Raw genomic sequence first — 16,807 nt, 5'->3', positions numbered from 1 at the left:
GTAATATAGAATGGTTGCTATATGAACTTGGTGCACATACAGTGCTGGCCCATTTTAAGTTTATGTCCTTGGTTGATAAGTAAATGAGCCTTTTCTATAGGAAAGCTAGCTATTCAAGGATATTCAATCTTTGAATTGTGTTTTATTACCTAGTTGCCATTCCAATTGTAAGGACCAACATTTTTGGTGTCGTTGTCGGCGATGGTGCCAAGCTAAGAATCTATTGTAACCATTAGTTTCTATGTTTTCTTAGTTAGCTCTTTGAATTTTCTTCATTAATCCGCATGCATAGGAGGAGAAGAGATGCATTAGGAATATTTCTTCCTTCACATTCCACTCAAGATATAAGAATAGATCAAGCATCTAAAGTAAACCCTTTTGCAGAAACATATGTGCAAAATAGAGGTGTTTTTAATTTGTTAGAGGGAGACCTAGACTTCCTGAATGAACCACCTAAACAAAACATTTTACCTCTAGTCCTTTATCAGGGACCAATGGCAGCAAATCCTCCACCTCCGCCTATAAACCCAACATTTGAGTTTCCCATTCCTGACTAGCATGATAATGCAAATTTGAAGAATATACCAGCTTCTTCTCTTCCAAAGTTTCATGGTTTGATAATAGAAGATCTAGATATCTTTTTGTTTGAATTTGATATCCTTTGCAGAAGTTATGATTATACCACTAACATCCATAAACTTAAGTTATTCCCCACTACTTTGAAAGAAGTTTCCCTGAGATGGTTTATGAGTCTAGGAAGAGATGTAATCACTACCTGGGAGGAGATAAAGACAAAATTCTTGGATAAGTATAAAGACTATTGCAGGGGAATGGACCGACATGGTGATGATATCTTCAGGATGACACAAAAAGAAGATGAAAGCCTAGAAGACTATTTGGAGAGGTTTTTGTTTAGTGTCAAGAAATCCAAGCATAGCACTCTGAGTGAAGATTCTATAAATTTGATCTTCCTAAGGGGAATCAATGAGGATTTGTTGACTCCTTAGATCTCATGGGAGGAGGAGATATTACTCAAGTTCAATGGGATGACATTAGACAAATATGTCAAAAGTACTCTAGAGCTGCAGCCAAGAGGGGAAGACACTATAAGCCTGGTTCTTCAATTGCAAAGTCATCTACGACAGTTTCAAGAATGGAAATAACTCATCTATTAAAGGAATTTAAGGAGGATATAATTAATAATATGGCTACTCAATTGGATACACTTTAGACAAGAAAGAAGCATGAGGAAGTAGAGGCTATGCTTGCTGAATTTTGTCCTCACTATCAACAAAAGAAGAAGGATTGTAGATGTAAATTGCTAGCTAAAATTGATAGCCAGCAGAGTTCCCCAGATTTAAATCTTGTCTATGGAGATGATGAATAACTCTTTTATGTTGCACAGTGAAGGCCTTGGCCTCCAAGACAAGATATGCCACAAGATCCATTATTATTTTCTAATCCTTATATGAACTTCAATGCACAAAACAATCAGTGGCAACCTCCATACTCCCAAAATTTTGGAAATTATACTCCTTAATCTTGGAATAACTCTCAAAACCCTTGGCCTAATTATGAGATTCCTTCATCTCAATGGAAATAGCCACAAGGGAATTGGTCACCTCCTCAAGGTAACTAGCAATAGTCATTGCAATGGAGGGGAGCACGATAATGGGCAAACCAATCATTAGGTTTCCTGTAGCCACAACAATAGTCCCAATAGTCAACTTTAATGCCACCAGCTCCTAATGCCACTCCAGCCATGCCAACCCAAATACCAACTCAACCTATGCCAAATCCAAATAACAAACCCCAACAACAACAAGTTTTTTCAACTGATCCTAATAACTATCCTACATACTCTCTCAATGTAAGTGATCCACTTACGATCAGGGACAACACCGCCTACTCCATCTCCTCCAGTCATAACAGAATTATCATCTGAGGAGATTTCTCAGGACACAACACCTGATAAAATTGGAAACCCTGAGCAGGTTCATCAGTCTGAAACTTCAAACACACGTGTAAGAACTCCCCCATTTCCTCAAACATTGCAGGTAGAAGTGTCTAGGCAGTAGGATGATATAGCTTTTGATCTTATTGATCAGCTAAAGCATATATGTGTCAAGATCCCATTATTTCAAGCTATTAAGGACATTCCCATTTATGGAAAATCTATTAAGGAAGAATGTTTGAAGAAACCTGGGAGAAAGAAAAAGGACCTCAAAATAGTGCATGTAGTAGGACAATTGGCTGATATCATGTTAGGAAAAATTGTTGTTCCTAAATATTCTGACCTAGGTAGCCCTATTGTGAATGTAGTTATTAATGGAACTAAAATTAAAAATGCCTTGATAGACTTGGGAGCAGCCATAAATGTGATGACTAAGGATGTCATGCAACAACTCAACATCACTAGTCTTAGATCAACTCCAATAGTCCTACAGCTTGCTGATAGCTCTACTATTTAGCCTGAAGGGATGGTTGAAGATATTGTTGTCACATTGGATTCTTGGGAATAACCGGCTGATTTTATAATACTCTCTCCTAAAGCAACATTGGGGGGATATCTAATCATTTTGGGAAGACCTTGGCTTGCAATAGTTGATGCATGCATAGGTTGTAGATAAGGGGATATGACAATTTTAGATGGTATTACTACTAAAACACTTGCACTCTATTCTCTAGCACAACCACAACTTGATCAAGAGAAAGCAGTATGGCCAGACATAGGAGAAGAAGCAAAGGAAATTAATTCTATTCAACAACTAATGATGTTAGCAAGGGAACCATTCATATCACTTCAAGAGGATGATACGATACTCTCTAACATCATAAGGAATCATTATGGAGCAGCTCAATAGTCATTGGGTATACCAGCAAGTCCTCTGCATACTCTTCTTCCATCTGCAAGCTCTTTAGATTCTCCTGCAGCTACAAACATATTTCACACATTGCTACCACAAGAGATTCAAACCTCTTGTCTGTCTAAAATATCTAATGTTGAGTCAGTAACTCAAATAGAGGTTGTCGTAGAAAGAAATATAAATATCAATAGTCAATTAGTAGCAGATCAAAGATTGCCATTAATAGAATTACTCAAAGCCCAACAACAAGCCTTTGCATGGGATTATCATGACATGAAGGGATTAAATCCTACATTGTGTACCCATAGGATTTATATTAGAGAAGATTGTAAACAAATTAGATAGCCTCAACGAAGGATTAATCCCGCTTTAAGGGAAATAGTTAAAGAGGAACTACCAAAGTTGCTTAATGCAAGATTCATTTACCCTATTTCAAATAGGCAATGGGTTTCTCCCCTGGTTATAGTTCCAAAGAAAGGAGGGAAATGGAGAGTTTGTGTGGACTATAGGGAGCTCAACACTGCTACCAAAAAGGATCACTTCTCACTTCCATTCATAGATCAAGTGTTAGATTCTCTAGCAGGTAATCAATACTTTTCATTTTTGGATGGGTTTAGTGGTTATAATTAGATCAGAATAGCTCTGGAAGATTAGGAAAAGACCACCTTTACCTGCCCCTGGGGCACATATGCCTATCTAGTTCTCCCTTTTGGTTTATGTAAGGCTCTTGCAACCTTTCAAAGGGTTGTCCTCAGTATATTTTTCAGATATATCCCATGATTGTATGGAAATTTACATGGATGATTTTACTGCTTATGGGAATACCTTTAAGGAGGCATTACAAAATATGACCAAAGTGTTGCAGTGGTGTGAAGATCACAACTTATCCCTAAATAATGAAAAAAAATTTATGATGATGTAAGAAGGAATAGTGTTGGGGCATCGTATTTCTCAATCAGGTATTCAGGTAGATCCAGCTAAAATTGAAGTAATACTTGCTCTTCCTACCCCTGCAAAACAAAAAGGATGTAAGAAGTTTTTTAGGCCATGCAGGGTACTATAGAAGATTTATCAAGAACTTTAGTCAAATAGTAGGACCATTGTATTCTCTATTAACAAAGGATGTTGAGTTTGAATGGACAACTACATGTGAAGAGAAATTTTTTAAACTAAAAGGAGCCTTAACTCAGGCCCTTGTGCTTAAAGGACCTGATTGGTCAATTCCTTTTCACATTCATACAAATGCATCCGATTTTGCAATAGGAGCAGTTTTGGGGCAAAAGCAAGGAGTTTTGGAAAATGCAATTTATTATATCAGTAAAAAATTGTAAGGACCAGAATTGAATTATACTATCACTGAAAAGGAAATGTTAGCTGTCATCTATGCCCTTAATAAGTTCAGGAACTATATAACTGGTTATCAAATCTTTGTGCATACAGATCATGCATCCATTAGGTACCTCATGAACAAAAGCTCCATTACAGGTACATTGGCAAGATGGTTGTTGTTGATGCAAGAATTTGACATTACTATCATAGATAAACCAAGTAAAGCAAATGTAATGGCAAATTTTCTATCTAGAATTCAAACACCAGACAATCCTAAAGTCATTGATGATTCTTTTCTAGATGAGCATTTGTTTTCCATCAATTTTAAGAGTCCATGGTATGCTGACATAGCTAACTACCTAGCAGCTAACAAGATACCTCCTCATTTCTCACAAAAATAAAAAATATTTCTCATACAAAAAAGTTTCAATTTCTCATGGATAGCATATTGCTTATTTTATATAGGGCCAAATCAAGTTATGAGGTGTTGTGTAAGGGAAGATGAGACATATGATATACTTCATGCCTGTCATGATGAGCCTTGTGGAGGTCACTTTGCTACCAAAAGAACAACTCTCAAGATATTAACTATAGGGTATTATTAGCCAACCTTGCACAAGGATGTAGTCAAATACACTAGGAAATGTGACAAATATCAAAGAATGGGAAGACCAACTTGGTCTAACGGAATGCCTTTACACCCCCAAGTGGTTGTTACACCATTTGACAAATGGGGCTTAGACTTTGTTGGGCCAATTGATCCATCATCGAATGGTCGGTCATACATTCTTGTTTTTACCGACTATGTCACTAAATGGGTAGAGGTCAAAGCCTTCAAGCATGCCAGGGATAATAAGGTAGCATAATTTTTATATGAAGAAATCTTCACTTGGTATGGAGTTCCTAGAGAAATAGTAACAAATCAAGGGGACAATTTACTTCCACTTTGATTACAGCCCTGGTTAATGAATACAATGTAAGGCATAGGAAATCCACTCCTTATCATCCTCAGGCTAATGGACAAGCAGAGATCACTAACAGGGATCTTGAATCAATATTGACCAAAACAATAGCTCTTAACCACAAAGATTGTTCTAGTAGATTATTTGAAGCAGTATGGGCTTATAGAACCACCTGGAAAACCACAATAGGGTTTACACCATTTGAAATGGTGTATGGGACAAAAGCAGTGATGCCTGTAGAGTTTGAGCATAAAACCTTAAGAATGGCCATTGCCTTAGATATGAATCTTTTTGTAGCACAAGAGGAAAGGCTCCTGCAGCTTAATGCCTTAGATGAGATAAGAAAGTCTGCCTTGCAACATACTAAATCAGTTCAAAATTAGTGCATGAAGTGGTATGGTCGCTATATCAAAGATAAATCATTCAAGCCAGGTGATTGGGCCCTTCTCTATGATTCAAGTTATAAAGATAATTTGGGAAAATTACAGATATGATGATTAGGACCTTATGAGATAGTTGAAATATTCTCTAATGGTGCCATCAGATTATCTACAATTGATCCTATTAAGTTTAAATTATTAGTTAATGGTCATCGGCTGCATCTGTACCACAAAACTCTTAGCAAGAATGATTTTCTACAATAGTTCTCCATTGTCGAGCATGTCGAGATTCCTGCAACAACTGGTGATGACTTTACCATTACCACTCCATCTTAAATCTTTGATGCACGATCATAATAAATACTTCCACATCTGGAGGAAGTACATTTCTGTGCAATAAATATTCCATTCTATATTCACTCATGTCTTTCCATTCACTCCATCCATTTCCACCTCATTTTCCATGCATGACGGCTCAATGTCTTCAACTGCAGTCATTATCACATGATGTCAGGTACACTCATGTATGTTTATTTTTGTTGCATGTATATAATTAAACCATATTAACTATCATTATGATATTTTACATAGTGTCCTTTAAAATCCTCCTTCACATGTGTGGACACCTATTAAACCTTAGGTTGGGGGGGGGGAATGTACGCTAATAATGACTCTAGTAGATAATTCTTATGTCCTCTCGGATTGTGTTTTAATTTTTTAAATTTCTAGTTTGAGGTGATATTTTGTATTGTGGCCTTCTGTCTGCTTAGAGATATTTTTAGATTGCAGCTAGGTTACGACCAAAAGGCACATTAAGTATATTTTAGTATAGAAATTGGGCAGAGTTACACCATTATAGAGTAGAAAGTGTTATCACTGCAATGGGTGGTCCACTTGTTCATCATGAGCTGACAGTCCATGAATTCCTCCTTCAGGACCAATATTGTGAGCCAATATTATGCAACAGTGGGTGCTTGGATTATTTTTTGAAGCTGACAGAGTTTAATGAGGAAATTGCAAGGGAGTTTACCCGCACACTATCAGATGGAGAAGCCCAGGTAAAAGGTTTGAGAGTTGTGGTTATAGAGGAATAGATTGCAGAGGTAACTGGGTTACCAATATATGGAGAAAAGTACTTAGAATCCAAGGATGCACGTAGTGCAAGAGCAAAATTTACACATCCGAGAGACCCGCCCTTAGTAGTAGATAGGCAAGGAGCTAGGTGAGAATCTCTTCCGCCTGAATGGAAAGTAGTAGCATTGTATGTTTTAAAGTATTTAACCTATGAAGGAAGGTTCTCATGTCTGCATTCCCATCACTTCAAGCTTTTGATTCATCTATGACATGGAAGAAGGATGAATGTTCCAAGCCTATTGTACAACCTTCTTTCCATAAGCGCAGTAGGGACCCAGAAAGGTAGGCCTCACTCTATTTCTCATCATTGCCTAATTAAGCTATTAGTTGAAAGATCTTTGAGAGATGTCTCTCCAATGTCTTGGAATGAATTTGTTGAAATTAGGATGTTTAGGGTAGAAAATATGGGTACAGAGGAACCACTTCCATCTCAAGAACAAGAAATTTTGGAAAATCTTGAAAAACTTGGTTCCCCTCTTGAACCCGAATCCTCCAGGATATCATTAGAAAAAAATGTTCATGTAGCAGAGGAACCCTTACAAGAAAAAGATACAGTAGGGGTTCCTTCTCAAAGTCTAATAAAAACTAGAGCTCCCATACGAAAGGAAAAAAGCAAAGAAAAATAGGCTAACATAGAAAATAAGGAAGAGAGAGGTAAAAGTGAGAATTCACCCTCTCCTATGGCCAAAAAATAAAAGTTGTAAAAACAATTTCTCTTGTAACTATTGAAGTGGTTGAAGAGTTGGCTATAGGAAGTAGTCCTACAACCGCAAAAGGGAAATCTCGAAGAAGAAGTGGTAGGCTCCGAAAAAAGCTTAAAAATCAAGACCAATCAACGGAGCCAAATGTTACCATCCTGATTGATTCTCCAGAACAAGAGCCACAAAGTCCACCTCATAATGATGTTCCTCCTTCTCCACCTAACAAACCCCAAAGGGAACAAGAAAAAGAGGAAGAACTACAGAATATTGAGGAAGAACAAGAACTACAGCTACAAGAAGAGGGGGAACTCCAAAACATTGAGCAATCGCATAAAGAAGTAGGTTTTGAAAGGCTGGAAAGCTTAGCATCCGATGTAGAATAGCTTATTGAAGTAGGGAGAAAGTTGAATGGAAGAAACCTAGGGCACCTATTCATAGACCACCTACTTCCCTTACTAGTCATGTGGTGGGACTTGCTCTCTACAAGGATTGGGAATTGGAAAAGGTAAAAATGTAGATGATAATTTACTAGCAAGATAAAATTATTGAACAAAAAGACAAGGAAATTGCTCAGCTTAAAGCTAAGGTGGAAACGGTAGCCACTATGGTACCACAACTAATACAATGTTGAGCACCTTCTCATGTTTACTCTTTGTATTTAAAAGAATAGCATATCAGTTTCCAGATGATGAGAATTGTTAGGGATCTAAGTCCCTCATTGCAGACACTGGATGAATTCTACAGTGCTTATCAGACATCTCCTACTGCAATTAAGAATTTACTTTGTGAATTTTATGTACATAACTATGATGTTCCTAATGATGTCGATTGGAACCCTCTCCTCTACATTGGAGATATCCAATTGAGAGCTCTTAGGTCATGGATGCAGAATGAAATAGAAAGGGGGGAGTAGTTTCAGGTGCATAAAAAGGAGGAACTTGACCTTTCATTGCCATTAAGGGTTGAATCAAGCAAGCCTAGGAGACTTTATTTTGACTAGCAAAAGATTATATATGAGCCAGATTATGCAAAGGATATCCTACCCTAAAGGGAAGAAGTGTATAAAGAATACAAACAAATGGCTCCAAGGGAAGGACAAGTAGAAATAGGACATTTAGTCTAATGCTGGAATAGCTTGCTAGATGAGTTAAGGCAATTTGAGCCACACTCTGTACAAAACTACCATGCAGCCTTAAATAGAGCACCCAAGTATATGTACTTGGGAAGAACAAAGGGACGACATTGGTTGCCTCTCAGTTTTCAGCCTCCAATCCTCTTATAGCCATTGATGGGATGCAGGGACAATTATCCACCATAAAGTGAAGCAACAAAATATACCAGGTGGAAGAGATTGGAGAAAATGAAGGGATTCTACTGGAGTTTGTCTATAGGAGGTTCTGGCCAAGTTATTCCACGTAATTTCTAAATCAATGCCAAAATTCAAAATTTTCCTGTTGCTAGAGGATCAGCAAGAAGTTGGGTTAGGAGGAGATGATGAGCCTAAATAATGGCTTTTTTTGATAGATTTTTTCTATAACCTTGTAATTATATGACATTTGGATCATGATACTCTCCTAGTTGATACCTTTTAAGTGTTTTTGAAACTGATTTGACTTATACTTAAGGATGTCATATAATGGTTTTAAATGATTTATCTATGCAAATATCTAAAATCAATCTTAAGTATGGTTTATATTATATCATGTTAGTATTAGTATATACACATGTTTGTTATGCACAATAATATCATGATGCAAGGTCGGCAAAGGAGAAGTAAAGACTAAGTGGCGGTTTAAAGAAGCACCAAGTATATAGCCGCAATGCAAACCCAGTTAGATAAAAGTAGTAATGATCGAAGCCACTTGACCAGTTCTTTAAAAAAAATATTTATGAAACATTTATTACTGTTCTTAGTGGAGCTTAGATCTAGGAAGCAAGTCATGCTATATTTTCTCAGCTGCAGGACAAATGTTGTTATGTTTTCCTGCACTGACTTCTTCTTCTTCATTTGTTAATAAATCCTATTCACCTATTCCGTTGGAATGTGGTCAATCAGTTAGGAGTCTGCTATAATTTTTCTTATAAATAAAGGGATCTCTCTCCTCTCAAGGATAGTAGAGAATGACCATAATATTTGTAATACACAGTCTTCTAGTATTTTATGTATTTTTCACAGTCAATATGAAATAAAGAGATCAATGTGATTTTGAATTTTTAACAATTGTAATCTGAAAGTTCTGGAGATACTCACTCAAGGGGGCCCACTTGGTGAGTAATTCTTTGTGTGTTCCAGTTAGTTTTTATTCTTCAGTAATAGTTGTTTCAGCAATCATCTATTTCTATAGCCACTGGAAATAGTTCCTGTGTCTATTCCTACAGCCACAACAACAGAGTAGTTCGTGTTGCTTTCTAGAACATTATCATTTAACAGTAGTTGTTTAAGTAATTTCTAGTTGTGAGATTAAGTATTAGTTCATTAAGATTTTGCAATATAGAATGGTTGCAATATGAACTTGGTGCACATACAGTGCGGGCACATTTTAAGTTTACATCCCTGGTTGATAAGTAAATGAGCCTTTGCTATAGGAAAGCTAGCTATTCAAGGATATTCAATCTCTGAATTGTGTTTTATTACCTAGTTGCCATTCCAGTTGTAAGGACGAACAAGTGATTTTGATATGTAGGGGAGCATTGTGAGGGTGTTGGAAGGATGCATCCATTTTCAGAAAAAAGATAAACAATGAGGGGCTATGAGGTGTCCCACCATGTTTTGGAATTGATCCAAATCTAGGTATTTTGATACTATTGTTTTTGCTAGAGCTCTCTCCAATATTTCCTTATGCATAGGTGAAACTTTTAGGAGCTCCAAAATTGATATTTGGGTGGGTATCTTTTGTAATTGTTCCACTAAGTTGTCTTGTCTCAAAGTGGATGTTGATTCATTTGTTGTACCCAGAAACGTAACCTTTGCTTTGCTTCTAGTAATGACGTTGATAGGTTTTGAAGGTGTTTTGTCTTTGACAATGATGACATTTACCACATCATCATATGTCTAAGTATAGTTTATCTTGGCTTTGCCCTTGTCATCCTTTGGGTTGGATTGTTCACCTTTTTCATAATTTGGGAGTGGAGTTTTGAATGCTAGATGTGAGTCATTCATTTTATGACCATCCATTGTGATACTTCCATTATCAATTAAGTCTTGAATAAGGTGCTTTAATCTTTGACAATCATTGGTTTCGTGTCCTTTGTTTCGATGATAGTTGCAAAAATGATTGTCATTCTACCAACTCAGCTTGATTTGAGGCTCATAATTTCTTTATCCTAGTAAGGTAGTCAATTTATTCGCAAGAAGAGTATTTAAAGTTGATTCCAATGGTTCCCCAATGTTTGTGAATTTCCTACAGGGATAGGAGAAGAAAGACTTGGGGTTACTATTCTCTTGATTGTTGTTGTTTGGTGCTTGACTTGATAAGTTAAAGATTGGTTGTTGTTTGGCAGAATTTTTATCATCATTTCCTCCATTGGTAATGTTTCTATTCTTTGACCAGAATTTAGGTTTGTCATAGTTATTGTTAGCATTGTTGTTGTTGTTGTGATTGTTGTTATAGGAATTGTTGTAGAGTTTTAACTCTCCTTTATTTACCATTGCATCCTCTATCTTTGGACCATTTTCAATCATTTTCAAAAAAGTAGGAGGACATGGCAATTTGAGATGATAACTCATTTTCTTTGTTAGATTTTTAATGAATATGTCCATTTTCTCTTGATCTGGTATATCTCTCGGGTACCTATTAAACAATCATCTCCATTGCTGTAGAAAAATCATGAAAGGTTCACCATTATTTTGTTTGATATTGCATAGGTATAGCATTGTTGTCTCATTTCTTCTGTTTTAGGAGTATTATGAGATGAATCTGTTCACAAGTTCTTCAAAAGATTTAATCCGAGATGGCAATCTTGAGAACCATTCCATTGATTTCCCACTTAAACTTCTAGGAAATAAACACATCAGGTAAGTTTCATTGTGTACAAAATCCATACTCATAGTGCAAAATTCCCTAATATGATCTTGAGGATTATATTTCCCATCATATTTATCATATTTCAAGATTTCACAATGTTGTGGGAATGGTGTCATGTTTAAATTCTTGTTAAAATGATATGGAAAGATGTTCTCCAATGAATATTTCTTGGAACTTGTTTCATTCTGCATATCCTGTATTTGTTGTTGCAAAGTTTGCATTTGTTGAGTGAGAGTTAATAGAGGATTATCAACACTGGTTGTTCTTGCATCCTCATAAGTTCTCCTATCACTTTTCTCCCTTCTTGTTTCATCTTGGTTCCTTGTATCATCATGGTCTCTTCTTGTTCTATCTCCTCTTGTTTCTTCTCTATCTCTTCTTGTTTCTTCGTGGTTTACCTGATTCAAGTCATCATCATTGTGATCATCAGTGTTTTGATTATGACTTGTTTATGCATCTTGTTTCAAACTTTCCATGTTAAAACTTTGTGGCAATTTTGCTCCTGAATTTGCCAACATTAAGATATACTTATATTTTTGTTTTTCCAAGAGCTTTTCCATTAGTTTGTCAAATCTGGAATATCGTTCAAGGTCTCTAATGGTATTATTGATTGCCTCTACATCAACATCCGTGTATCCAAATTGATGAAACATTGGATTTTACTCTTCCATTTATTTTTATTGTCTTCTCAATTGCTCGTGTTGAGCTCTGGTCCAAACTGGCATATTATTGACTTGAAACTTACCACTTTTGATTTTCTATATGTAACTCAATAGGTGATCATTGGTTTTGGAAGATAAGATAAGTTGATTTTACCACCCTTATTAGTGCATTGAGATAAGGCATCTCTTTGTTGAAAAGAACGTGCTTGTAAAGTTTCTTCGTCAAACTCTATTCTGTAACCACATAGATAGCTACGAAAATGGTGTAGGAATGTTCTATATTTTAACAAGAGTTTTTAGTTGATGAATAAGAATCTCCTCTTCTTCAAGATATCCTTCCAGCTTAGTTTTCTTTTCTTGAGGTGATATCAAAAATTCATATAAGCATATAATGATATACAATTTGTTTGATTCCAAAGTGAGTGCAATTTTGATTTTGATATAACCTAGGTCCAAATAGGAATGATATATCCAAGATAATGAACAAAGGTTGATATGATCTAGTTCTGTGATAAAGGATTTGATGCATCCTGATAAGAAACTGATGATGATAATGATTTTGCACTTGAGATGGTTGAACCAATAACTTGTTGAATGTTTATGCTTATGAAAACCTTTGGAAATGACCTATTTGATTGATAAACCTAATTGTTTGACTAGTTTGAAAATATCTGATAGTTGAAAATGAATCTCCTCGAAAAAGGGTATCTAAAACTAATGTTGAAATTTTGCTTTGATATGGGGAAATGCTTACCGTTACAAATGCGATGAAGCAGGTGCGCTATCATGTTGAATAAAAGCATTGTCCTATGCAATAAATACATTATTTTGTTGAGTGAAAGCATTTCTCTATAGCTGTAAAAGCATGAACCTAGGGTGTGAATGAGTTGTTTCTATTGCAAATGTGTTGTCCTATTTAACAAATGTGTGATCCTATGATTCAAATGTGTTGTACTGTTGAGTAAAAGCGTTATCCTAATGTGCAAAAGCGTGATTCTCACTGTTATGATTGAAATTCTTAGTTGTCGAATTTTTGACTCATTTCAAGATGATGATTTTTCAAGTTTTTGACCATTTTGAGAATATTTTGTAGACACAATGTTTGGAAAATAAAAGTGCACAAGAAAGTACAATTCCTATGGTAGGCCGAGCTAATAATTATTGAATCTCATGTGGGGTTTCCCCCAAGGCTATGCTATTCAAAGCAGATATCTAGGTGCTTGATCCCACTGGCTCCACCCTCAACACTCACTTCTCTGGGGAAGCCAAGCACCGGTTTCCATGAAAACTCCTCATAGAAAACTGCATATCTCTACTAGGAAATGTATGTGTGTGAGCCACTTCAGAGGTCTGACCTCCTATGCCAACAATTAGAAGGGTTTTGGAAACTAGACAAGATGGTTTTTAGTAAGGGCTTTCGGTCATGTGGCCATACATGTGACACTTATTACACTCTGTAAATACAAAAGGTTCCTAGCCTATAGAGGTTGCGCTCTATAGGGTTTATGGGGAAACATAGAGTCGGTATGAACTAATCAACATATGTTGCCCATGACTTTTGTCATAGACACGATTTATTTAAAGTGGATTGGAAGGACTTGGTATTAGCTCGTTTCCACTTGGGTCATTCCCCTCTCACTGGCCCCCTCAAGGTAGCTTGGGAAGGCAAGCCCTCTAAAGGTAACATATAAGATAAAAGAAGGTCTACCTTTTTTATCACCATATTAGGGTGAGAGCATACCACCTTAATGAAAACACACAATGCAAGTTTGCATGTTGTTCATTAACCCCTTAGTTAAGCTAGATGAAAGATGTATGATCTTTTAATTTTCAAAAGAACTCCTAGTTGGAATAAGTGAGAAAATTGATAAAATTCTACTTAAAATAAAACCCTGCATGCACACAAGTTAGTAGTTTGCAAAAATTGAGTCTTGGACAATCAAACCTGCAAAAATTTGTTAGCTGACAAATTGTAAAATTTCAAAATTTGTAGATAATCAAAATGAAAGTGCTAAAACAATAAATGTGCTATCCTGCAAAACATAAGTGCTACCCTGCAAAATATAAGCACTAACCTATTGAATAAATGCATCGACTTGCATAATAAATGCACGATTTCACAAATATAAGCGCTAACTTGAGTGATAAATGTGTTAACCTATGTTGTAAAAGCACTAACCTGAGTGACAAATGTATTAACCTATGAAATATAAGTGCTAACCTATGGAGTAAATTTTTGGAATCCAAGAACACTGAGAGGGGGGGTGAATCAGTGTTATGCAAGATATAATATTTTTAACCTTATTAACAAATCCACTTAATAACTGGTATGCATAAAATAAAGTAATGACAAGTAATATTAATGCAACCACATGAATCAACACCATAACATAGATATTTACACGTGGAAAACCTCAAAGAGGAAAAACCATGGTGGGATTGGAGACCCACAATATCTATCCACTGGCCAATTGAATACATATTACAAGAGGGGCCTGGACATGCAGGATGGCACATTGCCTAAAGCACACTACTCATCACAAAAGGAGCCTCACTGACTACAGATCTAAAGTAATGGATTACAAACAAAAACTGAACTCAGAATGAGCATCTGCTATGCTGGATGAGTTTTGGTTAAAGCACTATCTGTACTAGTTATACTGTAACCTCCCTTATCGGTATCTTAGATCACTTCCTAAACCTCTAGACAAACAATCAAGACCAATTACAGATCTTTACATTTGCATTCTATCGATCAAGATCTCACTCACATACCATCACATAACCTATCACATCTCTTATCTATCATATCTATAAAATGACCTAACCCGGACTGACTTATATACCCAATTACATGAATAAACACAATGCCTTATGTCATCTTACAACCATATTTCAAATTATAAGACACATGTCAGCCCAAACAAGATATAAACATGAAACAATATGATCATTTCCACTTCCATGCTTGCTAGATCAATCTCTTATGTCGGCCTTAGAATACTGGTTCTAAGTTTGTCAGTTACATGCCTGCTAGTTCTTTGAATGCTGGTGAAGTGAATGTTGGTTACCTTGATTGTCAGATCTCCCATGAAGTGTGTTGCCAACAATGACAACACCTATAACCTAGATGAGTGTCAATTGCCAATAATCTCCCCCTTTGGCATTGATGGAAACACTCATGTGAAAAATGGATTGTTGGAGTGTTATACCAGTTCCTATCCAAAAACTGATTTCCCAAAATTGATCACAAAAGACTTATCCCCTTGAGCTATACATTACTTCTTATGTCCCTTGACATTTTTCACATCCACCTCTCCCCCTTTGATAGAAATGCCAAAGGCCGGGGCAAAAAATAAGAAATTAATGAAATTATGTACAAAGAAAAATTGTGAATATCGGATCTAAATGTACTTGAAAATATATAGATAAGCACCCTTCAAAAATACCAAATAAATATCCCAGCCGGATTTTAGAGTTCCCCAAATTGATACAAACCCGTTCAGAATGTAAGCGTGTAGTTCTTCTTTTGTTAGGGTTGTCAGTGTGGGAATATTCATCTGGTCCATACATTCTCACTAACGAAGTAACAAAGTATTAATCTAGGGACTTACCAAACCTCTCAATTCTCTGGCCCTCCAGATTAATTTGTCCTTTTCCTTCCCCAGGGCTAAAATTTCAAACTCTAAAAGAAAAATTTGACCATCAATAGAGATGGTCAATGATTCAGTACCATAAAAAATGACTACAAGTTGTTCCAACTTGTCCTTATCCACCTTAACTTTATTATCCAGGTCTGCTATTAGTTTTGATGTTTTAGTGCAAGACCGGTATATGCAACTACAATGATGAAGAGCTTCATCAATCCTTGTCATCTCTTCTGTCAACTTAGCTTTGTTGGATATGATCATATTATCATAGGTGACCTTTCTAGATGTATTATACCTTTCCACCAACTGTCAGTTTGACACTTGTTGAAGAGTTTTATACTCTTTTGCAATTTTCTCAATCAAACCTTTCAACTTACCAGATGGACTAGCAACCTGATCTATCTTGCATTCTGGTGCAAGATGCTGCAAAATTGGAATAGCCTACTCAATAACCTTTTTATCCTCTGATCCTTCCTTCCTCAATTTCTGAGCTGCAACAAACATCAATTCAAAACTGCTCAGTTGCTCAATATCCTTATTCCCAAATGACTAAAATCTTCTTGACTGGATGAGTCAAGTGCTAATAATGAGGGACATAAGATAGCATCTGATCATCAAGTCAATACCAATTGACTGAAACATACTTCAGAAGCATATGAACCATCCATACAAACTTATTCCATCATCCAGATCATACCGGTGACAATCAATTGATAAGCTTCCCAATCTAATCCTTCTATCAGAAGGCGATAAACAACCATAACAGCTAGTGTTGACATCAATGACAAAACATCAATGCAACACAATCAATTCGCTCATATGGCCAACAATCTCCCCCTTTGGCATTGATGGCAACACTAGATGTGAAAAACATCCAAGTGCCAAGAAATTCCAAACAAGTCTCCCCCTATGGAAGACAACCAACAATCTACCATAAAATGATATAGAAATGAAGCTCTGAACCAAATTTTAATCAAAAGACCAAATACCGCCAAACTCCCCCTAAGGAGTGCAATTAGTCTGAAAAATAAATAGCAATGGTTTTTCACATATATTCCTCCCCCTTTGACAACAATGCCAAAGATGTGACATAGATA

This window comes from Cryptomeria japonica, chromosome 3, assembly GCF_030272615.1.
Source record: "Cryptomeria japonica chromosome 3, Sugi_1.0, whole genome shotgun sequence".
Classification (NCBI taxonomy): Eukaryota; Viridiplantae; Streptophyta; class Pinopsida; order Cupressales; family Cupressaceae; genus Cryptomeria; species Cryptomeria japonica.
Note: the sequence above shows the minus strand (reverse complement) of the source record.